At 35.4% G+C, this 26,406-nt stretch overlaps 2 long non-coding RNA genes across 6 annotated transcripts in view; one reads left to right on the forward strand and one right to left on the reverse strand.

Annotated features, from left to right (window-relative positions):
- The window catches only part of LOC123571745 (uncharacterized), a 53,650-nt gene that overhangs the window by 8,056 nt on the left and 19,188 nt on the right, over positions 1 to 26,406 (reverse strand). The window contains exon 1 of one of the 4 annotated variants that reach the window (XR_012431770.1): positions 8,264 to 12,173. The exons of the other annotated variants lie outside the window; for them this stretch is intronic. This is a non-coding gene — a long non-coding RNA (uncharacterized lncRNA). Of the gene's footprint in view, positions 1 to 8,263; positions 12,174 to 26,406 lie in introns of those variants that run through there. 4 annotated transcript variants of the gene reach the window in all.
- The window catches only part of LOC135969434 (uncharacterized), a 264,944-nt gene that overhangs the window by 7,099 nt on the left and 231,439 nt on the right, over positions 1 to 26,406 (forward strand). The window lies entirely within an intron of this gene.

Consider the following 26,406-nt stretch of genomic DNA (forward strand, 5'->3'; position numbering starts at 1 on the left):
AAGGTAGAATTAAGTCTTCAGGATATATTCATTCTGAAACAAGTTTACTGTCACAGAACTCTTCTGTATAGCACAAGTCAGTGGTGGTCAGCACTAGAGATGTTTCAGATTGCAGGGAGTCTGTAAGACTTACAAACCATGCACCAAGTAACTGAACTCCCGGCTTACATTTAAAACATTTTTGTATCAATTGTTCTGGGGTTTCAGTTAAAAAATAGTCAAAGGAAAATCAGATCTTTAAATATTTATTTTTCTGAAAAATCTACACTGGACTAGTTGTAACATGAATCAAGCCAATATTATAGCATCAAAATGCCACAACTCATGAGAAACACAAATACTAATAGTGAAAGAATGAATAGCAACATAGCAATTTGTTTATGTGAACAATATGTTCTAATGCTAACATTAATATATTAGCCTCATTCCAAAAGCAAGTCTGTTTCTACATTACCTGGTATTTTAAAAATAATACAAATATTAAAAGTCAAACAGCTGAGACCAGAGTGAGAGGATGAGAAACTTAGGAGACAAAATTTAAGAAGGCAGACACTCGCAAGGTAATACAAATGCATGCAGGGTCAGTATTTCCATAACCCTGAAAGGTAGCCCCCACTTAAAGTTTGCATCTCAGGAAACTCATTCTCCTTATCTTAGTTCCATCCTTCATAAGCCAATTTATTAGTATATTCAAAAAGGAAAATGAAATGTATGTATAATACTTGACTTGGCTACAATCAAAGCCTGGCTTAAAATTAATTCCCTATTCTCTGGCACCTAGAAATGAAACAAAGCTAATGACCAGTCACTCTATTGCAACACCTCTTCAAATATAGTAAGATAAAGTTATTATAGATACCTCTATTTATCCTTTTCTTTCAAGTCTTCACATCTTCGTGATCAGTGTTTTGTTTTGTGTGGTCTTTTTGGAAGCTGCATTCATTTAATTAAATAGTTAATATTGCTGAAGTGTAGATGAAGAAAATCACTAAACTATAAGACTCACTTTAACTTGTAACGTTTATTGTAGGAAAGAAGTCCAGACCACAAAATCAGATGTTAAGAAATAACATTATCTTTATTTTTCTTTAATGGAAATTAATTTTTGACTCTGTACATCCGTTCTGTGTATCTGAAGGAAAAATTGAATCTTATTCTCATTAACATCACCTCTCACCCACTCTGTGATTATTCTAAGATTCTGGGATCTAAAACAGTGCCAAAGCATTAGAGTAGGGATGAAGAGGCACTCTGATAAGAGATTCACAATCAGAGTCCACAGAGTTTATTCAGCCTCAGCCTCAAGGTAGGACAACTCAGCATATTTTTCAGCTTTAACATAAATAGTACACAATAAACTGTGGTCCTAAAGAGGTATTGTTATAGGGTCAAGACTTGGGGGAAAACTCTTTAGTAAAAGGATATCTCATCAAAGAGAATTCACTGTTAAACAATGACCAAAGTGAGGAAAATTGAGGAATTATCAATAAAAAAGAGCAGGCAATTGCTAACTGAAAGACTAAGCAGAGGTCAATCATGGTAAATGACTGCAATTTTCCCAAATACTGCTAAAACAAGATCTCTGTTTTTGCTACATCAGGGCACTGCTAATTAATTTTCCGGCTAGAAAGACAGCTTAGATAACTATGCCTTTTAAATTCATACTTTAGTTCCACTGAATCAGGGCATCTCTCAGAGTGGGCCTCGAAGGAAAGTTCACAATGGTAGAAGGAATAGGAGGGGGGAATTTCTCCATTAATTTAAGAAACAGCCTGAGGGTTTCATTCAGTTTCCTGCTTTTCAAAAGCAAGGACACTTCTGAAAGAATTCAAGAAAGAGCACGGAAAGTAGGACCCATCTCTTGCTGCCAGTCTTGCAGTCTAATTTGATGTTGCCTCTTTCCCCCTAAATTCCCAATTGATTTCTAAGTATAAGGAACACCGCTTGTTGATTTACAAATAGGTACCCTGTATTTGCCTTTGTTATTGCATGACTCTAAAATTTTGGATGAATAATAGTGAATACTGTTGGTTGTTGCTTGTTATTTTGAAGAAGAGCTACTTTAAAAATAATTTCACAGTCCGAAGAAAAACAGTGAAGAAAGCATTAGGCATAGTGGAAGTGAACTAAAAATAATCTAAGTCAACGACATGAGTATCCTATGAGAGGAATTACTTTTAAGAGCACATCTCGATCTCTGTTCACTTCTGATCATAAATAATTAAATTGAAGAATCAGTAAAATGGCAGCTTCCACTTAGCTCATATTAATCCCTGTTACAGAGTAGTGAAAAAGTGACATGTGGTTTTAAACTCATGATAGGATTTTGCTTTATAAATATTTATAAATAACAAGGTTTGGTTTTAACAGCTTTTTTATAAGTGAATGGAAAGCACAAAGATACCATACTTCAAAAGTAACATCTTATCATAGGCCATAAATAATTTTTTTTATGAATCGTCAGCAACATCAGAAATTCAAAAACACTGAAGTTTTTCCAAATTATAATCAGTAATTTAAATTGAATTGTATTATTATATAAATATACATATATACACACTTAAGTGCAAAGAATCTGAAGATTTTCTCTATTCTTTATTAATTTTCTCTATTAAAATAGAGAAAGTAAAACTACTAATCAAGAAGTAAAGACAATATTTGCTATATAAACATTTGTTACTAGTGTAAAAAAAAGTATGAGGAAAAATAGAAAGAAGGGTGTATTTTATTCTTTCAGTTGTCATCTGCTCTTCTACTTATATATAAGCAAGAAAACTATGTAATTATGAGGTGAAAAAAGAAGTAATATATCTTCTTCCATGGACCTGCCAACATCTAATGTTAATATACTGGGGGAGAGGGTAAGAATGGGAGTTTAATTGTAGTGTTTGTTTGAACAACAACTTACTTTACAACCTTGTTTTTGTTGTTGTTGTTGTTGTTGTTGTTTTTGAGAAGGAGTCTTGCTCTGTCACTCAGGCCAGAGTGCAGTGGCTCATTCTCTGCTCACTGCAACTTCCGCCTCCTGGGTTCAAGCAATTCTCCTGCGTCAGCCTCCTGAGTAGCTGAAATTACAGGCACCCGCCAACATACCGGGTTAATTTTTTTATGTTTCGTAGAGATGGGGTTTCACCATGTTGACCAGGCTGGTCTTGAACTCCTGACCTCAAGTGATCCGCCTGCCTCGGCCTCCCAGAGTGCTGGGATTACAAGCATGAGCCATTGCACCCAGCTCACAACCTTGTGAAAACCACTATATCCTTATCTCCACCCTATAGTTGCAAAAGCATCTTTTGGATTTGGGCTTAGAAATTTTAAACAAATTAATTCCAACATGTCTCATGCACAACAAAATTGGAGAATGATTTATTTCTGTGTTACTATATCTTCTAATGAAAGCTTTGTATAGCTTCATTTAATTATAGATTCAGAAACTACTACTACTACTACTACTACAAAAATTAGGTATGCCACTGGTGGGAAAATGTTGGGAATGCAGAAATAAATTAAAAATGCATATATTTAGAAGTCATAACTTATCAAAACTAATACTACAAATTAAAAATGTGTCTATCAATGAGTGAATAGATAAAGAGAATGTTGTATATATACACAATAGAATACCATTCAGCCTTTAAGAAAGAAGGAAATCCTGTCATTTGTGATGGCAAGGATAAACCTGGAGGACATTATGCTGAGTGGAATAAGCCAGGCACAGAAAGACAAATACCACATGATCACACCTATATAGGGAATCTAAAAAAGTTGAACTTATGGAAGTAGAGGGTAGAATGATGATTGCCAAGAGCTGGAGGGAATGGGGGATGTTGAGGAATAGCTGGTCAAAGGACACAAAATTTCTGTGAGATATGAGGAATAAGCTCGAGAGATCTACTGAACATCACGGTGATTACAGTTTGTAACAATATAGTAGGTACTTGAAATTTGCTAAGAGAGTAAATTTTAAATGTCCTCACTACAAAAAAAAAAAGGTTTCAGTATATGAAGTAATGCATATAAAAGTATCTAAAACCAATTATGATACATTGCAAACATTTGTATATTTTTCTGTGATGGCATACTCCAGAGATAATGAAGTCCTCTGAAGAGCACTGACTACATACACAGTAGCCAAGCTAAGATATCTGAAGTGACCACTAGCAGCATTTGATCCAGAGGTACTTATAATTGGTTTTGAGTGGACTACATTTGTCTCCACTATGGCTCTCTTTGACATTGAGGTTGTCTCTTGCTTTCTTGGACGTTACTTAACTTTAAAGTGTTAACTCTTGAGGCTGATCTACATAAGAAAAGATAAACATCAGAGAGATCAAATAATTTGACATAGATGTTGATCAAGTCAGTAAAAGAGCTGGTGCATTCCATGTCATTACCTCATGGCTGAGGGAGTGCTATATACCTTGAAAACATTTCAGAATTTGTGGAGACTACTTGACATTTTAAATCTATATGTGATCTCCCAACCCTTGAAACTAACATTTTAATATGCTTCTCCCAGAATAATGTACTATTAGGAATAATTGCTATAAAGAATAAATATGGTCAACTTTTTCTTTTTTATTGTGGCAAAATATGCATAACATACACTTCACCATTTTAACCATTTCCAAGTGTACCATTTAGCAGCATTAAGCACATTCATATTGTGTATAAACATCATGAACTTTGTTTCATTACATATTCCATAACTAAGGAACACCTAGTCCTGTTTCCCATTTTACCACTCAGTACCTAACATAATGCCTGATGCTCAATCATTGCCTGGTTACTAAATGAATGAATGGATCAATGACTCCCTGGCTTGTAAGAATTGCATGAATTGAATGAAATGAATGTGTTTGAAAGTACTTTAAATAATGACTATAAGGTATATACTATGTCCTCATCCCAGGCAATTGTGCTTAAACATTTGGCTTGTGTGCATCAGATCAAAGCCAGAGAGCTTAATAACTATGTAGGTATTTGACCCACTCCCAAAGATTCTGACTCTGATGCCATTGAGTCCTGAAAGGAGGTTTGGAAATCTGCCATTTTAAGATGTCTCCTGTTTTAAAATCTATGCTCGGCCTGGGGCAGTGGCTCACGTCTGTAATCCCAGCAGTTTGGGAGGCTGAGGTGGGCGGATCACCTGAGGTCAGGAGTTCAAGACCAGCCTGGCCAAAATGGTGAAACCCTGTCTCTACTAAAAATACAAAAATTAGCTGGGTGTGGTGGTGTGCACCTGTAGGCCTAGCTACATGGGAGGCTGAGGCTCAAGAATTGCTGGAGCCTGAGAGGAGGCTTCAGTGAGCTGAGATTGTGCCACTGCAGTCCAGCCTGGGTGACAGAGGGAGACTCTGTCTTAAAAAACAAACAAACAAAACAAAAAGCAAAAAACTACGCTCTTGCTCTATTGCTGTGTATTGTACTGGCGGGGTAGTTTCAAAACACACCTCTGAAATTTTCTAAGATGAAATGAGAATATGCAAGATGAGATTAATTAAATCCACTTGCTGATGAGGAAATAGGTTTATGGAGGGAAGTAGATTACCTTTACCTGAGGTCATATAGAAATTAGGGTTAGAAACAGAATATGTGTCCATATCTGACATATTACGAAGTCCATACTCATCTGACTGCATGAAGCTGTTTTGCCCTTTCATTACTGAGATGTAATTAATTTATTAATTCATTAATTAACAAATAACAGAAAGCCTAAAAATGTTAGTTACTTGATTACTAGACTGAAGTGTAACATGTAGCTTCTTGACAAGTGAGTTAATTAATGAAGTCATGGCACGAATATTCATTGAGTTCTTGTTGCTCCCAGGTGTGGCGACATTTTTCTATAAACTTGTTTCCCACATTATGTATTTATTTCTTACTTAAGAAATACAAACTGCATATGTTTTTCATGTACAACATGTTGTTTTAAAATATGCATACATTATGGAGTGGCTAAAGCAAGATAACTAATGTATGCATTAATTCACATACTTCTATCTTGTGGTAAGACTACTTAAAATCTACTGTTAGCAGTTTCAAGAATACCTCATTAACTATAGTCATTGTGTTGTACATCGGATCTCTTGAACTTATTTTTTCTCCGTAACTGCAAATTTGTATCTTTTAACAAACATCTCCCCAACGGCCTCCCCAGCCCCAGTCCCAGCCCTTGGTAACTACCATTGTACTGTCTACTTCTATGAGTTCAACTTTTTAAATTCCAAGTATAAGTTAGATCATGTGGTATTTGTCTTTTTATGTCTGGCTTATTTCGCTTAACATAAAGTCTTCCAGGTTCATCCATATTGTTACCAAAACACAATTTCTCTTTTTTAAGGCTGAATGGTATTCCTTTATGTATCTATAACACCTTTTCTTCAACTAGTCACCTGTTAATGGACACTTAGATTGTTTCCATATCTTGGCTATTGTGAACAGAGCTTCAACAGACATACAGATATGTCTTCAAATATTAATTTCATTTTCTGTGATTAAATACTAAGTAGGGGGATTGCTAAATCATTTCGTAGTTCTGTTTAATTTTTTGAGAAACTTTCATTCTGTCTTCAATAAATGGCTGTACTAAGTTTCACCAACAATGTGCCAGGGTTTTCTTTCCTCTGCATCCTTTCCAATACTTGTTATCTTTCTATTTTGGAAAATAGCCATTCTAAAGAGGTGTGAGGTGATATCTCATTGTGGTTTTAATATGCATTTCCCTGATGATTAGTTATGTTGAACATTTTTTCATATACCTGTTGGCCATTTCTATGTCATCTTTTGAGAAATATCTGTTCAGATCTCTGCCTATTTTTAATCAAGTTTTTTTTTTAACCATTAAGTTGCTTGACTCCCTTATATATTTTGAATATTAATCCCTTATCAAATGTATGGTTCGTAAGCATTTTCTCTCATTGCATAGGTTTTCTCTTCACTCTGTTGATTGCTCCCCTAGCTGTGCAGAAGCTCTTTTGTTTGCTATGGTCCCGTTGTGTATTTTTAATTTTGTTGCCTGTGCTTTTAGACTTATATTTAAAAAATCATTGCCCAGCCCAATACCGTGGAGACTTTTCCCCTATGTTTTCTTCTAGTAGTTTTACAGTTTCCAATCTTAAGTCTTTAATACATTTCAAATTGGTGTTTGTATATGGTGTGAGATACAGATAATTTCATTCTTCTGCATGTGGATACCCAGTTTTCCCAACAAATACCACTTTGAAAAGACTGTTTTTCCCCATTGTGTGTTCAATTGATATTACAAATGTGTGGATTTATATTTTAGCTCAACATAATGAACTTTTGAAAATACAAATGTCTTGGCCTTACATCCAGCATTTCAGATGGTGGATCATTGTTTAGAATCAGGCACCCACATTTTGTTGTTGTTTTAGAGGGAACCATATAATACATTTACTCATAGTATATTATGAAGTCAATAGTTTCCATTAAAAATAGTTGTCACATTTTTATTGACTCTTTTGGGCAACACTTTAGCAACCTGAATTTGAATTCTGATAGGATATCAAATCGTTCAAGTAGACATAGCTGAAAGCAACTGTAAATAAAGGATCAGAAACTGGCTGAAAGTCAGAGATAGAAACGTTCTTTGCTGATTTTTCAGTATAGAAATGTAAGTTAAAATTGTGGAAGCAGAAGAGCTATGAAGGAGGGAATCCAGATGGAGGCGAATATGGGCAGAGAATCAAAGGAAGGTGCTGGTGAGAGAAAGGACAAAAAGAATCCTAAAGAAAATGATGAAAAAATCAGAAGAATAAGATAATCAGGAAAATTGAGAAATTTTAAAAAAAGAATTTTTAATGGAAAATAGAGCAGTGAAGCAAAGAAGAAAGAGATTGGAGAAATATTTTAGTGGTAACCCAAGACAGATTTTTTTTTTTTTTTTGTAACTTAAGGTAGTACATTGGTACGTTGCACATTTGTTAAAATAGGATGCATATCATGGACATTATTGATGCTAATACTATTCCTTAAAGACTGATTAAAGGTTTTGTACGATTTTTAAACTTCTTTTAGTAAAGGGCTCAACTGATATTTGAAGGGGAAATAATTATTTTTGTTTTTTAATTTAAAAATTATCCTGGCCATGAGTGGTGGCTCACATCTGGAATCCCAGCATTTTGCAAGCCCGAGGTGGGAGGATCACGTGAGGTCAGGTGTTCCAGACCAGCCTCGCCAACATGGCAAAACCCCGTCTCTACTAAAAATACAAAAGTTAGCTGGATGTAGTGGTGTGTACCTGTAATCTCAGCTACATGGGAGGCTGAGGCAGGATAATCGCTTGAACTTGAGAGGTAGAGGTTGCAGTGAGCCGAAATCACACTACCGCACTCCAGCCTGGGCGACAGGGAGAGGCTGTGTCTCAAAAAAAGAAAAAAAAAAATTATTCTGTAGGCAACTCTGATGAACAACCACAGTTTACAGAAACTAATTTTAACACAGTCACTCATTCTCTTAATCTCTTAATTATTTATTGGAACATCTGAAATCTGTAAGCCTCTGAGCTAAGTAGCAAGTACACTGAAATTATAATAAGAATTATTAATCAATTTTAAATATCTATTGTATGCCAGTTGCTATTTTGAGGAAAACGTACATGTTTTTTAGAGATTTATTTAATAACACAACCGATAGAAAGGGGTTATATATGTATATACATATGTATACAAATATATGTATATACACACGTACACATATACATATGTGTGTATATATATGCATACACATGTGTATGTATGTACATGCATATGTCTATATATGTATACACACATATGCCTGTATGCATACATACATATTCATGTATGTGTAAGTATGCACATACATGTGTGTATATACATGCATGCACATATATATTAGATTCAGGGAGTACATGTGCATGTTTGTTATATGGATGTATCACATATTGGTGGGGATTGGGTTTGCAGTGTATATATACCACTTTAGAAAGGGTTTTAAAATAAATACATGTAGGTATTACATTTTGTTGTAGAAATTATAGAAAACAAAAAATGGTAAAATTAATCCGCATAGCTTTAGAAAGCCATATTTGTCCTCCTAAATCAAAGACAAGTTTTATACAAAGCCACAGTGGAAGTACCTGAGCCATTGGTGACATGTGGTAACCCTACTGATGGAAGGAGCCCTTGTGCATTCTTACAGTTTTCTTCTCTGCCATTATATATTGTGGGAATAATAGCAGTCCAGTGAAAATAGTTCTGAACATAAAAGGCAGCTAGAGTAAAAATTAGACCTTAACTAAAAATAGTTGCACATATTTACATCAAGAACAACGTCCCTGTATTATCACTGCTCTGCAGGAGGGAGATAAAATTAATTATATTTTTGAGCATAAATCATTATTATTATATTACTAATATATTATTGAGCATAAATTGCTTGTAGAAAAAAATAAGATCACCAAGAAGAAATATCTAGAAAATATGCAAGACATGCATTTGGAGAAAGGGATAACAGTTAACTTATGACTCTCTCAAGTCACATGTAAAAATTTTAAGAGTAGTCCTGAACACCTGGGAGGAAATCAATATTTATTAAATGACCAGATGAATGAGTAGAACCTGTAAATCATAAATATACATCTGTTTATTTGTTAAATTTACTATGTGTATCCTTTAATGACAAACAGGGTCCTGTGCTGAAAAATAGAGTGATTTTTTTTTTTTTTTTTTTTTTCTGATGGGAGAGATTTGAGTACACATACATATTTAGTAAAAGTCAATGTGTGGAAAAGTTTACAGCACAAGAGATTGAATGAGGAACGAAAGGCACATAAAAGAATAAGGTTGCACAGTAAGTTCGTGCCAAACATTAGGGCTTATTTCTAATTCCAGAATAATTTTATTATTAATGTATTTATTCCTTAAATTCTAGAATATAGCTTAATTAAAACAACAGGGGAAAAGTATCAAATGTGACTCTTGCCTTGTAATTTTTCTCTGCAAAACTAATCTTTTTTTCTGACCTAATGTAGAGAATAATAGAGTTCCACTAGTAGATTAATCCTCTTAACTCAGTATAATAAGCCTAAGAATAAAGACACAAAGAATGCATTTGTTACACCAGAAGGGAATTGCATATTTGCTGAATGGGCAATGTGTTTTGCCAGCTACCTAAAGAACTACATCATGCAGACAAGAAAAAGTAAGATATTTTTATGCTATAACGAAGAATGTGGATGTGTAGTTTTCAGCACTTCACTTAGCAAAAGTGGGATTACAACCTTTATGGGATTTTCCCTCAGTGAACAAAAAATAAGGAATTAGAAACAAAAAAAAGAAAAGAAAAAGAAACACACACAACTTTGTGGGTTATTTACAGACCATCTATTATAATTATTTTCTTAAATACAGTACTGTTTCTTATGCTTTTAAAACATTTTTTCTCAAATTGTACATGATTGTGATAAAATGCATGTGAATGTATCTACCTGAAAACAGTGAAATGGCTCAAGATTATAGAGTTTAATCCACTTGATTCATTGAGGGCTTTCTTCACAACATACTCATAATAAGCGTTTTTGTTGTTGTTGTTGCGTGTTTTTGTTTTGCTGTTTTGTACCTGAGTTTTATCAAATTGAAAGGGGGAAGTTTAATAAAACCCAGCTAAGGAAGTGATATTTATATTTATAATGACAGATATACAGTTGAATTTAGGAAGTTGGATACTGTGGAAGGTAAATTACTATGTAAATAATCATTCTGTTTATATTCTCACAGAAAGGAAAGAGTAGGGACAAGGAATTTGTTCCAGTTAACCTCGTGCAGACTACTGTAAACTGGGAGCCACAAAATGGCGAGAGCTAAGCAGTTGCCCCACATGTGAAGCATGTTCAAGTCTAAGCCTGGAGAGCTGGAGAGGAGGAGCCTCATTCACCTGAACAGATTCAATCAGAATTCAGAGGCTGCTGAATTTACTCTTTAAACCACATGATTATAGGTGTATAATTACAACGTGGCTAAGATGCCTGATCAGACCAACTGGTCTGAGACCTAAATAGTTCAATCAAAACCATCAGAAATAGATTCCATAAGAAAAGGTATTTTCTAAGCTTTTGGATTGAAGGACAATCAAGCATAGGCACTATCTGTGAGACATTTCAACTTATTTGAAGTCCAGAATATGTAAAATAAATAAGTGAAAAAAGAATAAAAAATAAACAAAATTAAAATCCTACTTGATTTGTTACATGAATTCCCCATTATAAAATGGATAATAAAATTTTGCTCATGTCTTCTTAATTTTACATAATTTTCTTTGTAAAGAAAAAAAGTTTCTTGAATCATGACATATTTTATTAAAATCTGTCAAAATTTAAAAAGTCACATTTTAATACGTATATATTTCCAAGTACAAACAGTGGCTGTAACTAACTTACAGAGTTGGCTAAAATAAATTTATTTTCTTGATAGATTTCTTATCCTAGTGGACAAAATGTGAACTGCTAAAATCAAAGTGTTGAAAGGTTTTACAATGGTCGTCTCCAGCACAGGAACTTAAATACTAAGAATCTTGCTTACATGTTAACCTGCACAATAACTTTTTTGTATCTTGAAATAATAAAAATGTATGCATAAACATGTATCTAAATTGGACACTTTGGGTTCTACAGGAAGCAGATACAGAGACAGGTATAGTGGTTTTGAAGTTGGGGCTGAAGATCAATGCCTGTGAAGATAAAAGGGAAAGGAAGCAAATTTGGGCAAATTGGAAAAAATTTTAACCATCCCAAAGGGGATCTCTGAGTCCCACCATAGGCCACCCTAGGCTCAGTCATTGTCTGGGGCACATTGAGAAAAGGTCAGCCTTAGTACAAATGCTGCAGGTGGCCCCAAAGATGCTATGGCTGGAAGCTGTCAACCAACTGTACTCCTCACAGGTGAAAGGCAGGTGCTTTCTTGCCACACCAAATAACTTCTTAAAATTTACCTGATAAAGGTTATTTTGGAGATTTTATAATATCTACCATGCACAAACTTTCAGAAAGGAAGTTCCATTACCATCAGAATATGTGGAATACAAAATTGTTCCCCAAAACATCAACATCACTTGTGGATAATTGTTAGTTGCAGAAATCTTCTATACAAATGAAATATTGCGGTAAACGACCATATTATTTTAAAGATATGTTTAAGAACAGTCCTTTATTGCTATAAATTTATTCAATAAATTCACATTTATAGTACATATTATAAATTTTATTAATAAGAGTAACAAAAGCTATTTTCATGAACATAGACATTTGAAATTGGAGGTTATGGATGACAGTGACAGGAATATCTCCACCTAGTCTGTTTGTGCTGCTACAACAAAATACCACAGACTGAGTAACTTACAAATAGAAGAAATTTATTTTTTACAACTCTGGAGACTGGAAGTTCAAGATTAAGGCATTGGCATTGGTCTGGTTAGGGCCTTCTTGCTGCAACCTCACATGGCATAAGACAGAAGGGCAAGGTAGCTGAAGGCTCTATGAAGCCTCTTTTGGAAGAGCTTTAATCCCAGTAAGCCCTCGTGGCCTAATCACCTCACAAAGGCCCAGTTTCTTAAAATCATCACATGGCAACACCTGCATTTTGAAGGGCCCACATTCAAACGATACCACCACGTTCACATCCAATGTATTTTGAGGTTTGTTCTCTATTGCATAGAACCTAGGAAATTTTCTGATGATTAGTTGCAACTGGTAACCATTTTGCCTCTTAATAATCACAGGACACATGCAACAAGGTAAGGATGGCAAGATAAATGTTTGGTGCAGATAAAACAATATGTCAGTAGTTTCAAAATTGTTAATATTTAGTAAATACTTTTGAGAGTGATGTTGATTTTTTAATAACTGAAATATATATAAAAATGAAAACTAGGTTAAAACTATGCAGAAGGCCGGGCGCGGTGGCTCACGCCTGTAATCCCAGCACTTTGGGAGGCCGAGACGGGCGGATCACAAGGTCAGGAGATCGAGACCACGGTGAAACCCCGTCTCTACTAAAAATACAAAAAATTAGCCGGGCGCGGTTGTGGGCGCCTGTAGTCCCAGCTACTCGGGAGGCTGAGGCAGGAGAATGGCGTGAACCGGGGAGGCGGAGCTTGCAGTGAGCCGAGATCGCGCCACTGCACTCCAGCCTGGGCTGGGCAACAGAGCGAGAATCCGTCTCAAAAAAAAAAAAAAAAAACTATGCAGAAATTCTCAACCTCACAGTTCAAACATTATTATTCTGTGATATAACTGGGGATCCATAGCAATAACTTTTCTAACTCACTAGTGTTAAAAAGGCTTGAATACTCCTGAATAGCAATTTATATGCTGGAGGAAATTGATGAAATGAGTGGTTAATAAATTTCCCAGCCTCTGTTATGCTGCACCAGATCTTTTTAAGCACTGTTCTTAATTTAGCAATGAAATAAAAAAAATCAAAGAAAGAAAGAAAGCAAGGACATTATGTTTACATGTAAACAGTTTAAAATTATTACCTTATTTTCAGACACCCATAATTAATTATTCTCTTTTAATTGTATTAAATTAAGTGGCAAATAGATGGGATAAAATCTTTGCTTCTGTAAATTTATAGAACACTATGTTACTGCTTTTTCCTCTTCTTTATGCTATTTTAAGCAAGGTCAGTTGTTATTCTTTCTAATTATTGTTGTATACATTTGGAGGATTCCTAGAGCATTTTTTTCTCCCAATAAATCATCTCTGTTCACTAATAGGCAAAGGGTCATAAACTCTTCTATGACTATGGAAGATTTAAATCTCAACAACTGTTTCTTAACTGCAGACAACTTTATTAAGAAATGAATGGAAAAAGGAAAAAACAGATTATAAGACTATAAATGTGTTACCTCAGAAACTAGTGGTTGCCTATTTCTTTGCTTTCAGCTTCATAGGGCAAATCGGTGCACCCTGCAGAGATTTGCAGGTGGAGGAGCAGGTACTCTTTACACAATTATCTACGGAAACCAGATTTAGACAATAATGGGAGGACACAGCAGAAAGATGGATTTCTGTGAGCCTCAATTCATGCAATTCCAGTGCATTTGTGCACTGTCTCTCTCTCTCTCTCTCTCACACGCACACATACACCCACCACACACACTCTTACATATTGTCCCACCAAATTTGTCATCAAGGTTTTATACTACTTATTTCATGACCCTGTTTCAAAGCAGAGGTCCTTAATAGGTTTCAAGTGTGCTGAACTATGTCTTCATAGCACATAGCACCCTTGCTGGGAACCCAGGGCATACATGGAAAATGGTGTTTCTCCTCAACCCCGTCCTCTCAGTTCTGACCTGAGACTCAATCTTCCTCCATGTACCACAGCATAACTTACCAATGTTCCCATTTTCCATTACGTCATGTGTTAACTTGAGAAACTTTGTGAAATATTAGAGATCATTAGCTTAATTGTGAGATGTATTTGCTTCAGTGTTGAGTTACTCCTTTTGCCTTAAATCTGTGCATGTCACATCAGCAAGAGGAAATTTAATACAGGTCAGGAGCAATTATATGCATATTTCTTTAGTGTTGATTATCACATAATTTACAAATCAGATTCTACAATTACTCATTCACCAATGCTTTCTGAAGATTAACCTAGGCATACAAAAATTAAATATTCAATTATTTTTAAGATTTTTAATAAACAATGAATAACATCATAACAGTTGTATTATTTTTTAATTTTTATTTTTCAACTTTTGTTTTAGATTCAGGGGGTTTGTCATGTGCCAGTTTGTCACCAGGGTATATTGCATGATGCTGAAGTTTGGGGTGCAATGAACCCATCTTCCAGATACTGAGCATAGTACCCAACAGATAGTTTTCCAACCCTTGGCCCCTCCCTTACTTTCTCCTCTAGTAGTCTCCAGTGTCTATTGTTTCCATCTTTATGTCGATAAGTACTTGATGTTTAGTTACCATTTATAAGTGAGAACATGTGGTATTCTGTTCTTGCATTAATTCATTTGGGATAAAAGTTTTAAAGATAGAAGAATTGCAATCAAATTAGAATTAATTCATTTCTTTAGCAAAATTGTATTTACTTACCCATTTCTTTGTCTTTTTCTTTGAATATATATAGTTTTCATAACATTTCTTTTCTTTTTTTTTTTTTTAAGTGAGATAGGGTCTTGCTCTTTCATCCAGGCTGGAATGTAGTGCTGTGATTATGTCTCACTGTAGCCCTGACCCTCCAGGCTCAAGCAATCCTTCCACTTCAGCCTCCTGAGCAGTTGGGACCACAGGTGCATGCCACTACTAGCGCTGGTTTGTTTTGTTTTGTTTGTCTGTTTGATTTTTTTTGTAGAGACAGGGTCTCCCTATGTTGCCCAGGATGGTCCTGCCTTGGCCTACCAAATTACTGGGATTACTGGTGTACACCACTGTACCAGGTCAAATTTTAACTACTGTATACATAGACATCTATATACTGCTTTTGCCAAGCAACATTACTAAGCATTTTCTACATTTCTTTATATTCTGCCTAACTGGCCCTATTGATGGTTGCACAATTGTCCATCAAGTTGATATGCCATTTATAACCAAATCGATATGCCATTTTGTTAACCATTGAATAAATATTCCTAAATCAATATATGTTTAGTTAGTTTCCATTTTCCCAGTGTATAACACCAACATGAGTGTCTAGATATGTGTAAACAACAATGTATACATATCTAAATGCAAAAGCAGAAATACGATTCTCAATAGGTTTTGTCAAAACGTTTTCCAAAAGAGTTGTACTGAATGTCACCACCACCAGGGATGTGTGAGCATAACTTTTTAATAGCACTTTTGTCATCAGTGACTCTTTGCTATTAACTCTTGAGTTATGTTGAGTTTTAAGAAGACTGGTGGTAAAAAGAAATCCAGTTCCTTTTCAAGCCCCATGTTGAGTTTTATCACCAGCCTTTCTCTCTGACCCTTTATCATAACGAGAGCAGCAAAAGCGGCTGGTATTCTGTGCGAAGCCTTTTATTTCCTTATGATAAAATTATTTTTGTTCCTTTTGACTTGTCTGAAAAGCCAGACTAATGTCACCTGGACCTTAGGGCTGCTTGGCCACAGCAGGAGGACACCAGGGAAGCCCAGGCAGCGTGCACAGCGATGCCTGACTTTGCAATACTAAGTTTCTTCTCCTCCAGGATTTGTCAATTTTGATTTTGCAGCTCAGTCAGTAATGCCGTGTGCTATTTGCCTCCTGTCTGAGTTACAAAGAGTCATTTTCTCTTCCAAGGTGACAAATAAAAATAAAAATAAAAATTTTTATCTTTCCATGTCTATTATATTTTCTACCTGGGTGACATACACTTTTGAGCATATGAACCATAGAAACTCAGAGGAAAAGGAGATATTGTAGAAGCTTGGCATGTTACACCATCTGCTCCTACATGAACAGAACTCCACTCAAATATTAACCATCATCATTATTATATGATAATGGTGGTTAATAAGGAAATAAATGTAAAGAATAAGGAAAAATGTTCTTAGGATTCATTATTAATATTGAAATCTGAAATTCTAGAAAATAATGTAAATAGTCTAAATAGTAAAATATGTGATGTCTTTGATCACTAATAAAATGATAAAAGTTTTAATGCAGATTTATCAACCTTTCCTTCTGGGATTGCTCGCTCATATATTGCTTACGTTCTAAATTCTAAGACTCTGTTCCCCTTTGTTTTTGTTTTTATTATTGCTGTTTTAACATGGTTTTTAACTGTTAGCACACAAACCTTACATATGCATTGTTGAAATATTCACAAATGCAGAAAAAATAACAAAACAAGAAAAAGATCACCTATAATTCCACTGTTTAGAAATATACATCATTAGACATATGGGTATTGTTTTAGTCCATTTTCACACTTCCAATAAAGACATACCTGAGACTGGGTAATTGATACAGGAAGGAGGTTTAATGGATTCACAGTTCCACATGGCTGGGGAGGCCTCACAATCATGGTGGATGGCAAGGAGGAGCAAGTCACGTTTTACATGGATGGCAGCAGGCAAAGAGAGAGCTTGTGCAGGGAAACACCTCCCTCACTGATAAGTTGTGATCCTCTGTATCAGCTTGTGTGTCTCTCTAATTTTGTGGGCAATTTTTTGCTCTGTGAAACCAGAAGAGACCAGGGGCATTGCAAAGATTGTAAATATTGAAGAAAATGACCTAGGAGAAGTATGTAGCCAATGCCTGGCAATATGTCAATCTCAGGAAAGGTGAGAAATTATTAAATAATTGTGGTCATTTATTATCTATATATTGAATATCTCTAATTACCTTAGGATAACATCCCAGATGTAAAATTGGTAGGTACATATACAGTTACAGCCCAATAGGTTCTTCTTGCCCACTGCTCAAAAACTCCAAACACTGGGTGTTCCCAGTTGTTACAGGAGTTTCAGTAGAGAAAGAGTTCAAGAATTCTAGGGCCAGCCAAGATGGATGGTGGGAGATTTTTCACAAATCCATCTCCACAAGAGCTCACAGGCTAGGGTTTTTAAGGAAAATTTGGAGGGCAGGGGGATAGGAAATGAGTGCAGATTGATTGGGGATGAAATCATCAAAGTGTCCAAACTGACTTTGCATACTGAGTCAGTTTCTGGGTTGGGGGGGGTCACAGGACTGGTGAATCAGTTCCTTGGTATGAGTCATGGGTCCCGTCTGGGTTAAGTCAATCATTTACTAGAATGCAAAATTCTGGAAAATCTCAAAGATCAATTTTAGGTTTTACAATAGCGATGTTCTCCATAGGAGCAATTAGAAAAGTTACAAATCTTGTGACCTCCAGCTACCTGACTCCTGAGAAGTAAGGGGTTATAGAAAAGCAAGCTAAGGAACAAGGGGTCGTTATTGTTTAACTATAGCTACATCTTAGCAGAACTCAGGTCTCTCTTGTAATCCTATCCTTGTGGCCTTTCATTAGTCTTACAAAGGTGGTTTTAGTCCCTGGAAGGAGTCAGTTTTGGGAGGAGTTGTTATCATCCTTGCTTCAACATTAAACTATAAACTGAAGTCCTCCCATAGTTAGTTTGGTCTGTGCCCAAGGATGAATAAAGGTAGTTAGCTTTTGAGGTCAGAAACAAGATGGAGTCGGGTTAGAGTTCCCTCACTATTATAATTTTTATAAAGGTGGTTTCAACAGTCTTTTAGTCTGGTTATTATGGTAAAATATTATTGCACATTTCAAATTAATTTCGTCCAAAAAACTTGAATTACATGTGTCTGATTGCTGCTTGGAATGTGAAAGTACTACTGTTGTCATGCTGTGTATGTTTGTAAAGTAGATCTTTTCCACTTTTCTTTCTGTTTATTACCTTCAAAACTTGTTGTTTGAATATCTATTTCAAAAATGTCTTCATATTTCATAATGTAGTGATTGTGTAATGACTTATCAAAATGGATCAGGTATCTTTTTCTGGTTTAGCCAAAAAATGCGAGAGAATATAGCTTATATAAAATCATGTTTTAAAGCAGAGAACTGGTTTTGATGTTAAATATTGGTAAGAACCTTTCTTATTTTACTACTTAGCTTAGTCTGGTCACAAAACAAAGACTTTCCAGTTTTTAAATATTTATCTTAAATAAATTGTTACCAATATGTGGTTTCTTTTTTTCACTTAGTATAGATTCCAAGTTATTGATGTAAATTTAAAGTACATGCTACAAATGAGTGACAAAAAATGCTCACTTCTGATGTGCAAAGGAGCCCTCAGCAAATCACCTTCAAGACTGAGGAAAGTCCTTATTTCTTATTCAATAGGCCTAATGTAGAAAAGAAAACAAAGAATAAAGGAAAAAAAGGAGGGCAAAAGAGAAAGAGACAAAAGGAGGAAGGAGAACAAATTGCCAACTCTTCACATAGCATACACACATTCAAAATCTGGACATGGCTTTCAAGAGATAATAAGAGGACTGAGAAATGGTAGAGTCTTCATGAGCATAATACTAGTTTCTAATATTTAACTAGTAAATTTTGGGGAAAGGAATTACTGCATAGACTTATTTTCTTCTATGTATGAGATATAATAACTTCTACTCTTTTTATTCTCTCTTTCTGCGTCACTCTCTAGCTTCAGGCAAAGTGGGCTAATTTAACTTTGGTTCCCTGTGAGACTCCTTGTGAAATCATCTCTTATAGATTCCAGGAACCTTGCCAAAACCTTTCAGCTGATCCTTTGGTACACAGAACCCCTCATTCACTGTGCTACATAAAAAATCTGCCCTCCAAAGACACTGCTGCAAAAGTCAGACAGATCTTGATATATCTTTCCTCTTTAGAATCACAGAGTAGTAGAGCTAGGAGTGCTCTTTGAATTTATCAGAAAGATTAAGTGATTTACTCAAACTTCTGTGACTATTTAGTGCTCAACAGGGGAATTCTGATTTCATTTCCCTTGTTCTTTGTGGGATTTTAACCCCATCTACCATACTAACTTAACTCTTTTGCACAGAAGACTATTGCTCCTGTATTTTCATGTTGAAAACTATCAGAAAAAAAGTGCAAATGACTGACAATATAAAATATGTTACTTTTCAGTGATATTTTCTATTTTAACCCTGGGTAATTTAGGACTTCATAGTGGGCTGTTAGTCAAGTCAAATGAGTTATTCTACTTAAATATCAGACTGATTATGCTTTTTAATATCGCTATTTCTAATTAGTCTCACCAGAAGGAGATTTCAATCAAAGAGAGAGACCCAAACCACTCATTGATTTTGTTTTATAGTAATGTTAATGAGGAAAAAACGGTGAATTTAAGGCTAAAATTAAGTGGAAGATTCTGTGAACTTCAACTATTCATCTTGTCCTGCTCACATTAATGTGATTAATTGAAAATTCCTTGTATTTTATTTCATATAATCATAAAATACTCATTTTTATGTGAATTATAGCTGTAACCTAAATGTCACCTGTTCCTGCCAGGCTGTGGATGCAACCAGGTTCACCCTTAAATTTATTCCCCATCCCTAGTGGATCTGAGTTCACCAATATCCTCGTTCAAGCTGTCACCCTGTCGTTTCGGAAGCTCCACAGAAACCCCTCTCAGCCACAGTCTCCTCGGGTGTCTTTCCCGACTCAAACTTTTCTTTACCTGTGTCCTCTCCCTGTGAAGCAGCTGAAAAGAACATCAGGAGTATTCAGCTTCCGCCACTGAAACACCAACGTCCATACCAAAGGCAATGACCTCCTTACGTCAGCAGTGCCACCAGCCCCCAGATGGATTCCATGCAACAGTAGAAATAAAAATTCTCACTCCACACAACATTTTTCATCTTCATCCCGAAGCAGCTTAGTTTATACCCGTAGTCCCACAGATCTATCAAATTAATCAGCCTCACTCTGTAGTAGGTTATACAGTGATTCTGAAAATGGTATGTTCAAGCCTTAATCCCTAGATCCTATGAATGTGATCCTACTTGGAAAGGGGTCTTTGCAGATATAATTAAATTAAGGATTTTAAAATGAGGTCATCCTAGATTTAGGGTGGGCCCTAGGTCCAACAACAGATAACTTTGTAAGAGAAAAGAAGAAAGAGACTTGAGACACAAAGATACAAGGAAAAAAGGCATAAAGACAGGCAGAGATTAAAGTTATGTTGCCATAAATCAAGGAGTGCGAGGAGCCACCAGAAGCTAGAAGAGGCAAAAAGGCTTTCTCCTGTAGCGCCTTCCAAGGGAGCATTGCCCAGCCAAAGTCTGATTTTAGACCCTGACCTCCAGAACTGTAATATAATAAATCTGTGTTCTTGTTTTGCAGCAGCCCTATGAAGTTACACACCACTTAGAGTACAAGTCCAGATGAAAGAGCAGGCGAGGGAGCACATGACATGCTGCCATTCAGTTGTTTATTTGTTAAATAAATATTTGTGGGGCATCTAATAAGTTCTAGAGCCAAACATAAAGAAATGTTCAGTCTTGCAAGGAAGATAGACATTACAGTATTGAAATGACTTTTAAGGCAGAAGAGTAGGGTGTTATGGGAGACTAGAGAAACAAGAAAGTCTTTCTGAAAGATGAATATTGACGTTCAGGTCTAAAAGGCGGTTAGGAGTGGTCGGATGAAGATTTCCAATGGCGGTGTGTCAGGGAAAAGGATAATGCTAACTTTGCAGGGAGGAGAATGGAGAAGGCTATATCTGAGAGAAAACTGGACATTTTGAGGAACTCAAAGGTGTCTTCTATTGTTCCATGATAGGGTGGAAAGGAACACATTAGTAATGCAGGAGCCGAAAAGGTGTGCAAGGCCAAGATCCTGAAAAGCCTGAGATCTGTCTTATAAAAGAGTACAAGATATATTTTAGAAGTAATGAGAAACAGTCTTATTAAATAGTTTCTTAGGGCTGCCTTAACAAAGCTCCACAAACAGGGTGACTTAAAACAAATGTGTGGTCTTACAGTTCTACAGGCCAGACTTCCAAGGTCAGTCAAGCTGTGTCAGGACAATGCTCCCACTGAAGGTGCTGGGAAAAACACCATTCCATGCCACTTCCCTGGCTTCTACTAACCACTGGGGTTTCTTGGCTTTTAATGCATCAGTCCAATCCTCCGTCTTCACATTGGAGTTTTCTCCGTGTGTCTCCACTTTGTCTTTCACACACTCATTGTGTGGGTCTATTTCTGGGTCTAGCTTTCCCCTTCTTGTAAGAACACCAGTCATAGCAGATTAGGAACCAACCTAATGACCTTGTTTTCACTTCATTATCTCTGTAAATACTCTATTTCCAGGTATGGTTACATTGTGAGACACTAAGTTTTATTAGCACCTCGACATATATTTTTGGAAGGACACAATTCAATGTGTAACAAAAACAAAGGTATTCAGTAAGAAGGTGAAATAGTATTAAAAAAAATCATTGTGACCATAGAGCGTTCTTACACTAATAAAGAGGAAGAATGCAAGAAAGAGTATGAATGTTGAGGTTACTAACCTTAGTCCATGTTCAATAGGATTTTCCTCCCAGGAAATATCTATGGTTTTTTTTTTTTTTTTTTTTTTCTCTTATTCAAAGTCCTAGCCCCGAGGGAAATGCAACCTAATTACAAAACAAAAGCCTTATAAAACAATGATTGCTAAGAAATAGGCCTATGGGAAAGGGACTAAGAGAAAAGAGGATGTTACCTATGCTTCGCCAGTATCTAAGTCTTGATGAGCCAATCTAGATGAACTACGGTCCTAAGCTTTATTTTCCAAAAAATAAAAATAAAATCATGAGATTTTATGAGTATGAGGAGTCTATTCCTAGGTAGTTTATAAACAAGTTATTTGGTTCAATATTCTAAATATATTCTAAAATAATAGCTACTTTAAGCAATCTATTAACGTATTAAACCAAGTCTAAACTGTGATTAGAGTTAAGGAAAACTAATCTCCCACATCATTTTCTTACTTAAAGGATTGAATCATATCAAGATTATCTTCTTGGAGGTAAAATGCATTTTGGATTCATGTCAGGTCACTTGCCATTGAATTCAACACAATAAAATGGCCATTTTCTGTTTGTATTAGTGTGTGTATGTGAACTAGAGGATATTACAATATTCAGGGAGTAGACACAAATGCACAACCATGTTGGGGAAGTGTCCAATTTATAGGAAGATAATGAAATGTATGTTTTATGAAGGGCAAGTGAATTTTCTCAAGGCTTATTCTTAGGGGAATCGTGTCTGCTTGAAAGAGTACACTCAGAAAGCAAAATCTATACTGTTCTACAGCAGACACTATAAAAATGTAAATTAAGGTTGAAGCATGCTTTATTCATGAATTTCTTAAAGTATTGAATTTGAATCTCTTAAAAATACAAAGCTAAAGACAGTTTTCATTTAAAAAGCCAAAAAATAAAATATGTATTTAAAGGGATAAATTATACATAAGCATGATTTATAATTTATTGCCCATAAAACTTTTATCAAAGAAACAAGAAGAGTGGTATGTATGCAAATACTGGGATACAAAAATAAACATATTTCTATAAGCTGTGCACCAGAAAAGAAAGGGCATTTGATTTATATTGGTTTTCTCTTTTAAATGCGGCTACAATCCAAACAATTCTTTTTAAATAGTAAAGCTTAAGGTATTGCTAACACTTGAGATGTGCCTTTTTGTGCTTTGGTATTAAATCAAAATATTTTGGTTGAGTAGGGGTACCTTCTGTTCTTTTTCATATAATCTAGTTAGTGGCAGCGACATGTGCATTTACTAAGACTTTAAAGACCATTTATTTTCTGTTGCTTGTACTGTTGCTGAGTCCTAGTTCTTTCCTGACTTATTTCCATAAGTACCTCGTGCTTAAGAATCCTGTATATTTAATACTCAAGGAGGATAGAGAACCATAAAGCAGGTTTAGATTTTTAATCTATGACTTTTTGCCTTTAACAAAAGCCTTTGTGTGAACTATGTAAACCTCTATCTCTCTCTACTTTCAGTTTCCTCTCCAGGTTTATGATAATGATAAAATATAGCCTGTATCTGGGTCTGTTAAAGAAAATTATAACCATAGTTCGAAAGTTAATGGACTATAGCATTGGCTCAGATTCACTCAGGATTAGTTATTAGCTTCAAGAAATTGGTTACATTTATTACACCACCACACATCCATTTTGACAATATACAGTAAATAGAGAGGAGAAAATAAATAAAACCATTAACTATTTTTAAACTTACACTTCCTTCTATCATAACATGAATAAATTTTCAGTATTTCAAACACATTGTAAAGAGAATACAGTGTGCATTAAAAAAATCTTTTTTAAAAAATGTGCTTATCAAACTCTCTTCAAATGTATATTGCCCATGAAAAGTATGTATTTCATACCAAATATGCATCAACTGCTGCTAACTTTGTACATGAAGATAGATGGTACTTAAAAACTGTCAGAAAGAACTGCATAAATTAAAGAACAATAACAATAACAGCAAAAATTTATCTCCCATGTAGTAAGTGCTGAAAAGAAAAAAACCAATTTAAAAAGTCTGTCCTAATTATAGTGTTTGATACTTAATCTATCTCTTTTTTAAGGATTGACCCAAATAGTTCATACCTTTTCCTGATTTTGTTGTAAATATTCAGATAATACCTTAAATTAGGCTAATTTTATAATTTGATTACACTGACACTTTAAATTCTTACCTGACCTCAGATACTGTATCTCCACTATTGTTAGTAATTTATTTAACTTTTTCATACTGTCTGAAATTTTACCTTAAATTTATTCATAAACAGCCTATTTCACAATGCCATAACCCCTGGTCATCAGTTACATATTAGAAGGTCACTTGAATAGCTCCCCTGAAATAATACTGGGGCAAGGAGGAATTTGATGGGGAAGAGGAAGGCAATATAGTAGTTTGGGAGTGTATGGGGATGAGAGTAAGGATGAGGGCTGGAAAAAGCAGAACAAAGCATGCGAACATGTACCAGGGTTGAAGAATGAGTGTACATGATATTTGAAGATATTGTGCAATGGTCTGAATGTTTGTGTCCACTCAAATATATATTAAAATCCTAATCCCCAAGGTGATGATATTGAGAAGTGGGGCCTTTAGGGGGGTGATAAGGTCATTAGGACAAGTCCTCAAGAATGGAATTAGTGCCCTTAGAAAATAGGCCCAAGCAAGCTCCTTCCACCACATGAGGACACAGCAAGAAGGTGCCCCTCTATGAACCAGGAAGTAGACCCCCAACAGATACTAAATCTGCCAGGAGATTGATCTTGAACTTCTCAGTCTCCAGACTGTGAGAAATAAATTTCTTTGTTTATATGTCACCTAGTTTATAGTACTTCTTTATAGCACTCTGAACAGACTAAGATGTTATGTGATAACAGTCCTAGAAAGTTGGAAATTAGCACAAAATAGAATTGGACAGTGCCAAACACCACATTTTGTTCAGAACTTTCCATATGGTGTGTCTCTGAATTACTTTTAGAATGCTTTGATTAGTACCAACTTGCATTTGTATGAAGCATGCTTCCAATTTTCCCAGAGCGCTTTGCAGTTTCATTTTTCTGCCTTCTACATTGTCACATTTTGTTATTGATCAACTCACTGTGGTCCCTTATTTTTTTTCACAAATCATAAATATGAATGATGACCCTGAATTAATATCAATGAGTAGCAAACATGCATTAAATATTTTATATCATACATATACTCTATATTATAGAGAACTACTATGGAAAATATTTGAACATATCCTTGTTGCCTAGCTTCAATGACTAAATAATTGCTTTTTTAACTAAAGAAAATGTTACAGAGAGAAACGAAACAATGCTACCTAAGTACTGTAGTTTGAGAGATCCTAGTAAGCATCTCCTCTCTATTGTGAAAATAGTTATCTCCATTTATATTTTCACATTAAGTAGCCATTACTTTCTACTTAATATTGTTATCAGGATGTAATCTTTTCTTAGAGTATAATTATGTATAGTGTGATGATTATGATAATGATGACAATAAAGGCAATGATAATAACTGTCTACATTTTAGTACCCCTAAATTTCTGACAAATGTGTTTACCTGTATTATTATATTTCATCCTTACAACATCACTATGAAGTAGGCAGAAGAAGTTTAATAACTCCTACTTAATAAGCCAAGCTTATGGCTGGGCCTGGTGGCTCATGGCCTATAATCTCAGCACTTCCAGAGCCCAAGGCAAGAGTATTGCTTGAAGCCAGGAGTTCTAGACAAGCTTCGGCAAGAAAGGGAGACCCTATCTCTATAATAAACAATTAAAAAGAAAAAATAAAACAATAAAAATAAGCCGGCCATGCACGGTGGCTCACACCTGTAATCCTAGAACTTTGGGAGGCCAAAGTGGGCAGATCATGAGGTCAGGAGTTTGAGACCAACCTGACCAACATGGTGAAAACCCGTCTCTACTAAAAAAATACAAAAAAAAAAAAAAATTAGCTGGGCATGGTGGCACGCACCTGTAATCCCAGCTACTCAGGAAGCTGAGGAAGTAGAATCGCTTGAACCTGGGAGGCAGAGGTTGCAGTGAGCTGAGATTGTGCCTCTGTACTCCAGCCTGGGCAACAGAGCAAGACTCCATCTCAAAAAATAAACTAAAAGTTAAAAAAAAAAAGCCAAGCTCAGGGAGCTTAAAGTGATCTGTCCCAGGGAATAATATACGTGTAAAGCAGAACCAAGCTTAGGCCAATTATTTGCTATTCTATGACAAGGACTTCAGGACCTTAATGATGTGTACAGATCTCTTACTTAAGGTAGAGAACGCAGCAGTAGGAAAGTCCTCATGTTTCCTTTTGCTAGTAAATGATAACAGGGGAAGGACACTTAGAGAGGAGATAAATGAAAGTTAAACTTTACCATCTTTTCCATTTTACTTAGGAA

The sequence above is a fragment of the Macaca fascicularis genome, chromosome 2, assembly GCF_037993035.2.
Source record: "Macaca fascicularis isolate 582-1 chromosome 2, T2T-MFA8v1.1".
Lineage (NCBI taxonomy): Eukaryota > Metazoa > Chordata > Mammalia > Primates > Cercopithecidae > Macaca > Macaca fascicularis.